Below are 12,968 nucleotides of genomic sequence, written 5' to 3'. Positions count from 1 at the left end.
TTAACGAAATCACCTGACCTGACTTGCCTGACTACAAGATGGCAGCCAAGCTACACACCCTTTCCTATCCTGCCACCCTTGCCATCTCCACTCTCCCATCTCTGAACTCAAGACTTTCGGTCTCTTTTTGATCCTCACTCTTATCCGGCAGAGTCCGAACCGCATGACCGATTCCCAGTGGAGCTGCTCCGCCAGCTATAGAGGAGACTGGCTCTGGCACACCCCTATGGCCGTCACCTACCCAGCCAGAGTTCAGACATATGTCTTGTCTCTTTCTCCGCTGCTGTCTCCTTCATGTGGACTCCCTGCTCTCCCTGGCCTTTTTGGATCTTGATTTTTGTGTTCGCTACGAACTCCTGTATTGAATATGTAATCATTCTGTAATTAATTGTGAATATTTTTGTAACTTGTCACACACGGTTTACTTATGTAAAGCGCTCTGATACCTCCGGGTCTAGCCAGCGCTATATAAAACTCAAATAAATAAAAAATAAAAAAAAAGAGAGTGGCCATACACTGGGGACGGAAAACTGCTCCCACAGACATATGGGAAACCTATAATTTCTTCTTCAACAAGATTCCTCTCTGTTGGGGTGGATGTGTCTGATCGGGGTGCACACACGGAAGAGGATGACAATCAGCCATTGGCACCAGCTTCTTAAGAGTGATATTGTGTGGAGCTCTTGCTATGGTAAGTGGATATATGCAAGGACATGGTGGACCTGTGACAGGCCTGTTGGTTTCACCTAACGCATGATACTTGGTTGTAAATGTTTGTGTGCATATCACACTAGGTCACCCTCTAGCCTCTTTTTCTTCCTCTTTCTGAATGTCATGCAAAATTTATCTGTACTGCTCAAACATCACTTGTGTATTTGTACCTGCAATACATGTGGTTGTAATGTTTTTTTAGCTAAATGACAATAAAAATAGCTTTTTAAAAAGTGTCCCTTCCTGTACCAAAGCAATCTTGCCTACAACGCAGGCACAGTTGGAACATGACGCAGGGGTTCCTGCATTGGCACTAGGCAGCCAAAAGTGCACCAGTGCTAGGAAAAGACAAGAATGCACTTCCTGCCCTTTCACGAAGCACAGCAAGGTGGCTTGCTGCATTTTGCAGCTAAAGGTTGATAAACATGTCCCATAATCTCATAACCAAAATTCTCTCCTGCTATCCTTTCCTTCAAAGGAATGTCCTTAAAGCAATGCCGCTCTTCGGGTTGTGCTGTACCAGTTCCCAAAGGACTGTGACCCAAAGCATGTACCCATGCAGAGGAATGGAAGCCAGAGCCATCACACAAAAACAAAATTGTGTACATATGTGACTTATTGGCATTCCCCAGGCAAAAGTGAGCCACATCCAATACACAGAATCTAGAGCCTGATGTACAGCACATTTTATCAGTCACAAATGGTCCATCTGGCCATTTGGCAATGGTAAAATTCATTTTACAATGTACCAACCCCATTTTGTGAGTCAGTAAGCTATTACTGACCTGCAAAATTGGATTGGTGAGTCACTATTAGGAAGAGGTGTGTAAAGGGCGTCGCTTCCAAATAGCGAGTCGCACTGGTATGTGTGGATGACCCCTTCCCCTTTGTGAATAGGGACACGAACATATTTTCAGAGCAGGCAGTGGACCACTGCCCACTGTGAAAAAATGAAAAGAACACTTTTAATTATTATTTTTCCTTAACCCCTTCGCTGCTAGGCCTTTAAGTCCCCCCCCCCCCCCACCCCCCGTGCTAAGCCTTTTTTTAGCTATTTGGGGTAGTGCACGCTTAGGCCCGTGTAACTTTTTGACCACATAAGGTATCCACGCCAAATTTGCGTCCTTATCTTCCAACATCATGGGGATTGTAAAGGTACCCAGGGTTTGTGGATTCTTCTGGAGAGGTCCCAGAAATTAGCCAAAATACAGCAAAACTTTGGGGTTTTTGGGAAAAATGGGAAAAAAGGGCTGCAAATGAAAGCATCTGGGTTTTTCCCTGCAAACGGTATCAAAAAAGGGTTTGCGGGGCTGAAATCACCATTTTCCCAGATTTTAGGGAATGACAGACTTTTGTGAGAAACCAACATTTTTTACACAGTTTTGGCATTCTTCTGGGACACCCTATTTCTGCTATTTGTTGTGCTTTCAACCTTCTTCCAGTTAATGGTAGGAATGGGTATGAAAGCAATAATGGATCCTGGAAAACTTTACATTTTAGAAAAGTAGACAAAATTCTGAATTCACCAAGGGGTCATTTGTGTAGATCCTTCAAGGTTTCTTTACAGAAACTAACAGTTAAATATAGGAAAAATTGAAATTTAGTTGCAAAAAACAGCCTTTTGTGTCAACGTTTTCACCTGTAACTTCTTCTAATTATGACAGCTCTTTGAAAGCAATATACAGTTACATCCGCTGGACCTTTCTGGTTGTGGGGATATATAGGACTTGTAGGTTCACCAAGAACCCGACAAACCCAGAGTCAAAAACTGAGCAGCAATTTGCAATGGCTTTTTATTATGTACCGGGTATATAGCAATTATTGTGGGAAAATGTATACATGGAAAAATCGGTATGAAAGCCACCTATGCATTTCTGAAATGGGAAAAAATGATACAGTTTAGAAACAGTACATATTTGCACATTTTCGAAATTCGGAATACTCATACTAGCATGAGAATTATCGGTCATTTTTCAAAATGACTTATTTTTTACACAATGTCTTTCATTTGAAAGGCAGAAATGCATCAAAAATCAATAGGTAATAACAGTTGCTTTACAAATCTGAAGTACCCTAAGTCTCCAGATAAAAATGGTACCTCACTTGTGTGGGTAGGCATAGTGCCCACGACAGGAAATGGCTCAAAACCCAACGTGAATACACCACATTTTCAGGAGGAAAATTTACCCTTTTTTTGCAGTGTCTAGCTGTAGTTTTTGAACACTAGCTCTGCCAGCACCTAGGGAAACCTAGCAAACCTATACATTTTTTTAAACTAGACACCCCGGGGAATCCAGGATGGGGTGACTTGACTGCCTCCCACCAGGTTCTGTTACCCAGAATCCCTTGCAAACCAAAAAATGGTCCAAAAAAACACATTTCTGTGGTGGAAAGTTCTGGAATCCGCGTGGATCCACAAATTTCCACCAACTTCACGTTCCTCAAAGCCTTCCGAGAAAAATGGTACCTCACTTGTGTGGATCGGCCTAGTGCCCGCGACAGGAAACGGCGCAAAACGCAACATGGACACACCTCAATGTCGCAGTGTAAAATGACGCTTTTTTGGCAAAGGGCCTAGCTGTAGTTTTTGAACCATAGCTCTGCCGGCACCTTGGGAAACCTAGCAAACCTATACATTTTTTAAAACTAAACACCCAGGGGAATCTAGGATGGGGTGACTTGACTGCCTCCCACCAGGTTGTGTAGCCCAGAATCCCTCGCAAACCTTAAAAATTGTCAAAGAAAACACATGTTCCCCACATTTCTGTGGTGGAAAGTTCCGGAATCTGCGTGGATCCACAAATTCCCACCCCCCCCACATTCCCCAAAGTCTTCCGAGAAAAATGGTACCTCACTTGTGTGGGTCGGCCTAGTGGCCGCAACAGGAAATGGCACAAAACTCAACATGGTCACACCTTAATTTCGCAGTGAAAATTGACCCTTTTTTGACAAAGTGCCTAGCTGTAGTTTTTGAACCCTAGGGAAACCTACCAAACACACACATTTCTGAAAAGTAGACACGCGGGGGCTTCCAGAGAGGTTTGGCTTGGGTGGATCCCCCAACATTTCCTTACCCAGAATCCCTTGAAAACCTCAATTTATGCTGAAAAAAATCACTTTTTTCACACATTTTTGTGTGGGAAAGTGTGGCATCTCTGGGCTCACAAAAATGTCCTACCACCCAGCATTACCCCAGGTGTCTCGATACAAATGGTGCCTCACTTGTTTGGGAGGCCCAAGTACCCGCGACAGACAAGGGCCCAAAACGTAGTGAGGCTACATCAAAATTGCCAATCTGAAAACCACCGGGTTTTCCAAGGGGGTCAACTGGGTTTTTGGCCCCGTGCTCGGCGGCCATCTAGGGAAACCTACCAAACCCACACATTTCTGAAAACTAGACACCTGGGGGCTTCCAGGGAGGTATGGCTTGCGTGGATCCCCCAACGCTTCCTTACCCAGAATCCCTTGCAAACCTCAATTTTAGCTGAAAGAAATCACTTTTTTTCACACATTTTTGTGTGAGAAAGGGTGGCATCACCGGGCTCACACAAATTTCCTACCACCCAGCATTCCCCCATGTCTCCCGATAAAAATGGTGCCTCACTTATGTGGGAGGCCAAAGTACCCGCGGCAGGCAATGGCCCAATACGATTTGAGGCAACATCAACATTGCCTCTCAAAAAATGTTTTGGGCCCTTCCCTGTCGCGGGTACTTGGGCGTCCCACACAAGTGAGGCACCATTTTTATCGGGAGACCTGGGGGAATGCTGGGTTGTAGGATATTTGTGTGAGCCCGCTGATGCCACACTTTCCCACACAGAAATGTGTGAAAAAAGTGATTTTTTCAGCTAAAATTGAGGTTTGCAAGGGATTCTGGGTAAGGAAACGTTGGGGATCCATGCAAGTCATACCTCCCTGGAAGCCCCCAAGTGTCTAGTTTTTAGAAATGTGTGGGTTTGGTAGGTTTCCCTAGATGGCCGCCGAGCACGGGGCCAAATACCTAGGTGACCCCCCTTGGAAAACCAGGTGGTTTTGAGATAGGCAATTTTTATGTCGCCTCACTACGTTTTGGGCCCTTGCCTGTCGCAGGTACTTGGGCCTACCACATAAGTGAGGCACCATTTTTATCGGGAGACCTGGGGAATGCTGGGTGGTAGGAAACTCGTGTCAGCCCGGTGATGCCACAACTTTCCCACACGAAAATGTGTGAAAAAGTGATTTTTTCAGCTAAAATTGAGGTTTGCAGGGGATTCTGGTTAAGGAAACGTTGGGGGATTCACGCAAGCCATACCTCCCTGGAATCCCCCGGGTGTCTAGTTTTCAGAAATTTGTGGGTTTGGTAGGTTTCCGTTGATGGCCCCCGAGCACGGGGTAAAAGACCCAGGTGACGCCCCATGCAAAACCAGGTTGTTTGGGGATAGGCAATTTTGATGTTGCCTCATTACGTTTTTGGCCCCTGCCTGTCGCGGGTACTTGGGCCTCCCACAGGAGTGAGGAACTGTTTTTATTGGAAGGCTTTGGGGAACGTGGTGTGGGTGGAATTTTGTGAATCCACGCAGATTTCGGCACTTTCCACGATTTGGTTTTTTTGACAGATTTTTAGGTTTGCAAGGGATTCTGGGTAACAGAACCTGGTGAGAGCCAGTCAAGTCACCCCATCCTGGATTCCCCTGGGTCTAGTTTAAAAAAATGTATAGGTTTGCTAGATTTCCCTAGGTGCCGGGAGAGCTAGTATTCAAAATCTACAGCTAGGCACTTTGCAAAAAAAGGGTCAGTTTTCACTGTGAAAATGTGGAGTGTCCACGTTGCGTTTTGGGCCATTTCCTGTCGCGGGCACTAGGCCTACCCACGCAAGTGAGGTACCATTTTTCTTGGAAGACTTTGGAGAATGCAGGGTGGGTGGAATTTTGTGGTTCCACCCAGATTCCAGAAATTTCCACCTCAGAAATGTGAGGAAAATTTGTTTTATTTGACACATTTTTAGGTTTGCAAGGGATTCTGGGTAACAGAACCTGATGAGAGCCAGTCAAGTTACCCCATACTAGATTCCCCTGGGTGTCTAGTTTGTAAAAATTTACAGGTTTGCTAGGTTTCCTTATGTGCCGGCTGCGCTAGGGCCCCAAATCTACAGGTAGAAATATTGCTAAAAACAAATCTGTGCCTAGTCTGCTTTCTGCCGCCCTGCAGTGGATATTGGGGGGTGGGGTTGCCCTGATATGCCCCCAAGGGGGGCTGAAACAATGTGGCTATTTGTTTGGGGGGTGGGGGCATTGGTATGCCCATTCTGGGCAGACCCCAGCCCCACACATAGAAAAGCCAGAGTAATCGTTGGCATCTACTGGGCTATTTGCCCCCCAGGGGGGCAGATTGGGGGCTACTGCCCCCATCTTCCCCCGGAGGGCAGAAAGGCTGTAATTGTTGCTGGTGGGGGGGGTCGTTGGTATGCCTGTTTTGGGCAGCCCCATCCTAATTAAAATTTGCCCAAAAAACTCCCTGGTGTCTACTGGGCTTGCAGCCCCCTGGGGGGGCAGATTGGGTGCTACTGCCCCATCTGCCCCCAGGGGGGTAGGAAGGCTGTAATTTTTGCGGGGGAGGGTGTAGGGGCATGGACATGCACGTTGTTAGAAGGCGACCTCAGGGGAGCCCGGAGGGGGCCCTGACTGTCCTGAGACCCACCCTCAAGGTATCGTAGCCGGGCACTGGCGGGAGATTCCGCAAGGGAGGAATCTCGTACCTCGGATCGTACACTTGGCACCACACGACAACGAGACACCACACCGAGGGTTCTTAGGATTCAAGCTTTATCAAATCGAAGTGGTAGGATCTTTATGATCAGCAAGACAGATATTTACAAGCAGAGCGTGGGCTCACAGAGTCTTGGTGGGGGTAGGAGGTAGCGGGACAGTCTTTGGGGGGAATCGGATCAAATGCAGGAGCGTACCCGGTGCACAGCTCACAATCCTCGAGCTGGGGGATACGCTTGTCGTCGTGGGGTCCGGCGGGACCAAAGAGAGTCAGGGGGAGCCGCGAGTCACTCAGCAGGCTCAAGCACAAGTTCGGAGGTCTTACGATCTTCAGGGAGCCGCGAGTCACTCAGCAAGGCTCAAGCACAAGTTCGGAGGTCTTACGATCTTCAGGGAGCCGCGAGTCACTCAGCAAGGCTCAAGCACAAGTTCAGAGGTTTTACGTTCTTCGGGGAGCCGCGAGTCACTCAGCAGGGCTCAAGCACAAGTTCGGAGGTCTTACGATCTTCAGGGAGCCGCGAGTCACTCAGCAGGGCTCAAGCACAAGTTCGGAGGTCTTACGATCTTCAGGGAGCCGCGAGTCACTCAGCAGGGCTCAAGCACAAGTTCGGAGGTCTTACGTTCTTCGGGGAGCCGCGAGTCACTCAGCAGGGCTCAGATGTTCCAAGGCGAATCTGCCGGACAGTCCCAGAGCACCCCTTGTTATAGGTCGACCCCTCTTTGATGTCCGGAGTCTGTGCAGGCAGGGGTCTTGTCACCTGGGGGTTGCTTGTCGAGGTTTCCTGCTATTGTCTTTTGATCCTTTCAGGGCCGGGTCGGGAGGAGTCCCAGACACCCAGCAGGCGTGGAGCCAGCCCTCAGGGAGGCCGGAGGGCCGATCGAAACCCATCGTCCCAGGGGAGTTCAGAGGTGCGATAGAAACTGCTCCTCCCTCTCTCATCCCCTGGAAGCGTGATGTCCTCCAGCCGGAGTGGCGCCTCTAGGCCCTGGGTTGTGCTGGGGCCGGGCGGCCATCTTGGTGCACGAAGTGGGCACGCGTGCCCGGGGTGGCCGAAAGGAGAGAGGCCATGGACGGGGAGGCCCGGGCTGCGTGTGTGTGTTCTGGTGGGAAGGATCGGCTGGGCCGTGTGCTTGGGGTCCCTGGTACCAGGTTAGGTAGTGCGAGGACAGGAAGAGCCATGATACGAGGCCGGGTCTAACACGCGTCCCCCCCAGCTGAAAGCCGGAGAGAACTACCCATCATCTTGGGGGGTTCTCTTCGCTGAGGCGGAAGAACCGGGAGAGGCCGTTCGCGTTGGCGTGGTCCGTACCAGGGCGATGTTCTACGGTGAAATCCATCCCCTGGAGGGAGATTGACCACCGCAGTAGCTTGGGGTTTTCTCCTCGCATCTGCATGAGCCATCGCAAGGGCCGATGGTCGGTTTGTACTTTGAAATGGGTGCCAAACAGGTAAGGGCGCAGCTTTTTGAGGGCCCAGACTACGGCAAATGCTTCGCGCTCAACGGTGCTCCACCTCTGTTCTCTGGGCAACAGCCGCCGGCTGAGGAAGGCGATGGGCTGGTCTAGGCCTTGGTCATTCACCTGGGACAGGACGGCTCCAATGCCATGCTCGGAGGCATCGGTCTGGACTACAAACTCCTTGGAGTAGTCGGGAGCCTGGAGGACGGGGGCCGTGCACATGGCCTTCTTTAGGGCATCGAACGCTTCCTGGCAGGCAGTCGTCCACTGCACCCTCTTGAGCTGTTTTTTTGATGTGAGTTCGGTGAGGGGGCCAACCAGGCTGCCATACCCCCGGATGAATCTTCGGTAGTAGCCAGTGAGGCCCAGGAAGGCTCGGACCTCCGTTTGGGTGGTGGGTGGTTCCCAGGCTAGGATGGCGTCGATCTTTGGCTGCAGAGGGGCGACCTGACCGTTCCCGACCTGGTGCCCCAGGTAGACTACTGATCCTTGCCCAATCTGGCACTTGTTGGCTTTTACTGTTAGGCCTGCCTGGCGCAGGGCGGTTAGCACTCTCCAGAGGTGCTGGAGGTGCTCACTCCATCCGGAACTGAAAACAGCGATGTCGTCTAGATAGGCCGCACTGAACTGTTCCATCCCGGCCAGGACCCTATTCAACAGTCGCTGGAAGGTGGCCGGGGCATTTTTCATTCCGTAGGGCATTACGCGGAAGCGATAATGCCCATCTGGGGTGGAGAAGGCGGACCGCTCCTTGGCTTCCTCTGTGAGCGCAATCTGCCAGTATCCGCAGGTGAGGTCGAATGTGCTGAGGAACCGGGCCGCCCCGAGTCGGTCAATGAGCTCGTCGGCTCGGGGGATGGGGTGGGCATCGGCCCGGGTGATGTCATTAAGCCCCCGGTAGTCCACGCAGAATCGGAGCTCGGGGGCGACACCGGGGGCCGCTGCCTTCGGAACTAGGACCACGGGACTGGCCCAGGGACTATCGGATGGCTCGATCACCCCCAGGGTCAACATCGTCGAGACTTCAGCTTGAATGCAGGACCGGACTCGGTCAGGGACTCGGTAGGCTCGGTGTCTTACGGGCGGGCTGTCCCCGGTGTCCACGTCATGGACACACCAGTCGGTGACTCGGGGGATCAGGGAGAAGAGGTCGGAGAATTGTCCTAGGAGCTGGCGACAGTCTGCTTGTTGCTGGTCAGTGAGGGATGGGGAGAGGTTCACTCCCTCTACAGAGCCATCCTTCTCCTTGACACACAGGAGGTCCGGGAGGGGATCGGACTCATCTTCGGCCCCGTCATCAGTGGCCAGCAGGAGGCTCAGTTCTGTCCGTACGAAGTGAGGCTTGAGGCGGTTCACATGTAGGACCCGCAGGGGATCCCCGGGAAAAGATCCCCATCAGGGCTCGGCCCACCACGGGAGCCGTGACGGTGCGTAGGGGGATCGCCTCAGGGTATCGGGTGGCGTGATCCACTAGGACCAGAATGAAACGGTGACCTTGGGAGATGGGGGGATCCAGGGGCCCCACGATGTCGATTCCGTCTCTTTCGAATGGGGTACTGACGACCGGGAAGGGCTGGAGGGGAGCCTTGCACTTCTCCCCACTCTTCCCACTAGCCTGGCACGTGGGACAGGACTTGCAGTGGGCTTCTACAGCTACTCTCATCCTAGGCCAGTAAAAGTGAGTCACAAGACGGCTGTAGGTTTTGTCTTGACCCAGGTGGCCAGCGAGGGGGACGTCGTGGGCCGAGCCCAGGAGGAAGTCTCGGAAGCGTAGGGGTACCATCAGCACCCGGCCGGATCCTAGCTCCACCGACTTCTGCTCACTGTACAAGAGGTTATTCTCCCAATAAACTCGGTGTGTTCCGGTCTGGTCGCCTGCGGCTTGGCCCTCGGCCTGGTGCCGTAGTCCGACCAGGGAAGGACAGGTGGCTTGCTCCCGGCAGAACTCCTCCCGGGTGGGCCCGCCCTCGTGGCGCCACGCGGCCAATTCGGTCAGATCGCCTAACTCGGGGACCGGGGTGGTGTCGGACGGTGAGGGTTCGTCGCTGGCGACTGACCCTCCCGATGGGGGGACGGGAGGACCCTCGGCGGGGACTGCTCTGACTCCCTCGGTCGGGGGTCCTCGACTTCCCCCAGGGGGGTGAGTCGGGTGGACATAGATCGGGTGGTGGCGCACACCCACTCGGGGAGTCCCATCATCTCTAGGTGGGCCTTGCGCTCGACATACTTCCAGGGAGAACTCTCCAGGTCGTTCCCTAAGAGGCAGTCGACCGGCTGGGAGGTTCTTACGGCAACCCTCAGTTTACCTATCACCCCTCCCCACTCAAACGGCACCAGGGCTACCTGACACATACTCTCTCTATTATCTGCGGAAATTACGGGGCAAAAGACGTTGGGTAGGATCTGCTCCTCGGGGACTAAGTGCCTGAGGACACCGGTGATGCTGGCCCCGGTGTCTCGCTGGGCTTCTATCTGGTGGCCATTGATCTTGATGAGCTGCCCATACTTCTTCGTGTTGGAGGGCAGGAGGCTACCAGGGACCGTCTCTCTGTCTCCCAGGGACACTAGGGCCATAGCTGCGGGTTCCCACTCCCCGGTGTCCTCAACCTCCTCCCCCAGGGCTATGTTGGCTATCTGTCTAGCAGGGGTTGCAGCAGGGGGGACCTGGGGGGCCATGGGGCACTCCGGGTCATTGGCGTAGTGCCCGGGCCTTTGACAACGGAAACAAGTGATGGTTACCCGGTGCCCCCGTCTCCCGGGGGGTCCGGAGACTGGTGGGGGGGGCGCCGGGAAAGGTGGAGGTTGGGCCTTCGGGGGACTCGACTGGGACTCTCCCTGCCCTCCCTGGTTCCCTCCCCCTCTCTGGCGGGGTGGTCCCTGACTGGCTCGGGGGTATTCTCCTACACTGCTCCGGGGGACTAGGGTGTTGGTCCAGCGGTCTGCTTCCACAGCCAGCTTCTGGGGATCGGTGAGTTTGCTGTCGAGCAGATGCTGGCGTAGTTCCACAAAGCAGTTCGCCGCCAGGTGTTCCCACAACATGAGGTCGGTGAGTTCCTCGAGGGTGGTGACCTTGCTGCCCTTGATCCACCCATCGAAGGCCCGACTGAAAAAGTTTACATACTCCACCCAGGTGGTGCCCGGGATCTTCCTGCAGTCCCGGAATCGCTGACGGTACATCTCTGGGGTGAGGCCGTACCTAGTGAGGAGAGCCTCTTTCATGTGGCTGTAGGAGGTCTGCAGGGAGAGGGGTAGGTCGAGCAGGGTGTCCCTTCCTTCGCTCAGAAACCGTCCCCACAGCCCTGCCCCCCAGTCCTTCTGCGGGACCCGATGGGAGGTCATGGCGACCTCGTAGGCCCTGAACCATTGTTGAATGTCATCATTTTTATAATATTCTTTGACCACGTCCTTGGGGATGTGGACCTTCTGTTCCGCCGGGGAGGTCGCCTCTCGGTTCCCCGGGGGCCTCCCTTCCTTGTTTCTGGCTTTGAGCTCGATCTCCTTCAAGCTGCATTCGTGTTCTAGTTGGATTTTCCTTCCTTCGTGCTCCCGTTGGAGCTTCTTCTCCTCCAATTCGCCTTGTACGCGCATTTGTTCTACTGCTAGCTTTTTTTCTGCTAATTTCAATTCGCCTTCGATTTTGAGTTTGGCTAACTCGAGTTCGTGATTGCGACTTCTCTCTCTGTCTGCGAGCTCTTCTGGGGAAAGGCCCCCGTCTGGCACGAAGCCTCGCACTGGATTGCTGCTGCTTTCGCCTTGGGTGGGTTCTGCTTCGTCGTGTCGCTCCCCCATGCCTTCTGGGCGGGAGGCCCCGGCATCCACCCAAGCTTTCAGTGCTTTCTGCAAATCTTCTTTGGTGTTGAGACCGGTGGTAGCGATTTTAAGTTCTTTGCAGAATTGCTTCAGTTCTTTGTGCGTGTATTCTTCTAGTTGTTCCACCTGGAACACCCTGTTGGTGTTGGTTTCTGCGGGGCTCATGGCGCTTCCTTCTGCTATCTTTGTCGGTAGTGTGTCAGTCGTTCACGGTATGATCTCTAGGTTATGGGCCCGAATCCCGTCGCTTGCCACCAATGTTAGAAGGCGACCTCAGGGGAGCCCGGAGGGGGCCCTGACTGTCCTGAGACTAGGGGTGGGCGGAATTTGCGGAATTAACCTTCGCAAATTATCGCGAGAATGTTTAAAATTATCGCAAACAAGCAGAAATATCGCGAAGATGCGGAAGTTTTTTTCCGGCATGTTCGCGAGATTTTCTGCATGGTTGCGGGTCGCCAACTTACCCATGTGGTTGCTTGCGGGCGCGGCCATCTTGTTTTGAGTTGTTCTCGCGGTGCATGATCGCGAGAAGAAAGACGTGATCGCGCGACGCATGACGTCACTGCGGGCGCGAACTGTCGCGAGACAGCGCAAATGGCTAAAAACAATACAACATCTCATGGAGAACGCGACCGGATCAAGAAAACTTGTCGGCGAACGCAGGGATTCAGGTAAGGTGATCGCGCGCGCGCGAGAATTTATCATTTTACAGCGCGAGCAAGAAACAAATTATCGCCAAGCTGCGGAAACCGGAATTTTTTACATTTTCGCGCTCTCCGCGGAACGCAAAAATGTCAAATTATCGCAATTTCCGCGAACGGAACGAAATTTTTGCCCAGGCCTACCTGAGACCCACCCTCAAGGTATCGTAGCCGGGCACTGGCGGGAGATTCCGCAGGGGAGGAATCTCGTACCTAGGATCGTACACTTGGCACCACACGACAACGAGACACCACACCGAGGGTTCTTAGGATTCAAGCTTTATCAAATCGAAGTGGTAGGATCTTTATGATCAGCAAGGCAGATATTTACAAGCAGAGCGTGGGCTCACAGAGTCTTGGCGGGGGTAGGAGGTAGCGGGACAGTCTTTGGGGGGAATCGGATCAAATGCAGGAGCGTACCCGGCGCACAGCTCACAATCCTCGAGCTGGGGGATACGCTTGTCGTCGTGGGGTCCGGCGGGACCAAAGAGAGTCAGGGGGAGCCGCGAGTCACTCAGCAGGCTCAAGCACAAGTTCGGAGGTC

The sequence above is a fragment of the Triturus cristatus genome, chromosome 4_1, assembly GCF_964204655.1.
Source record: "Triturus cristatus chromosome 4_1, aTriCri1.1, whole genome shotgun sequence".
NCBI lineage: Eukaryota > Metazoa > Chordata > Amphibia > Caudata > Salamandridae > Triturus > Triturus cristatus.
Note: the sequence above shows the minus strand (reverse complement) of the source record.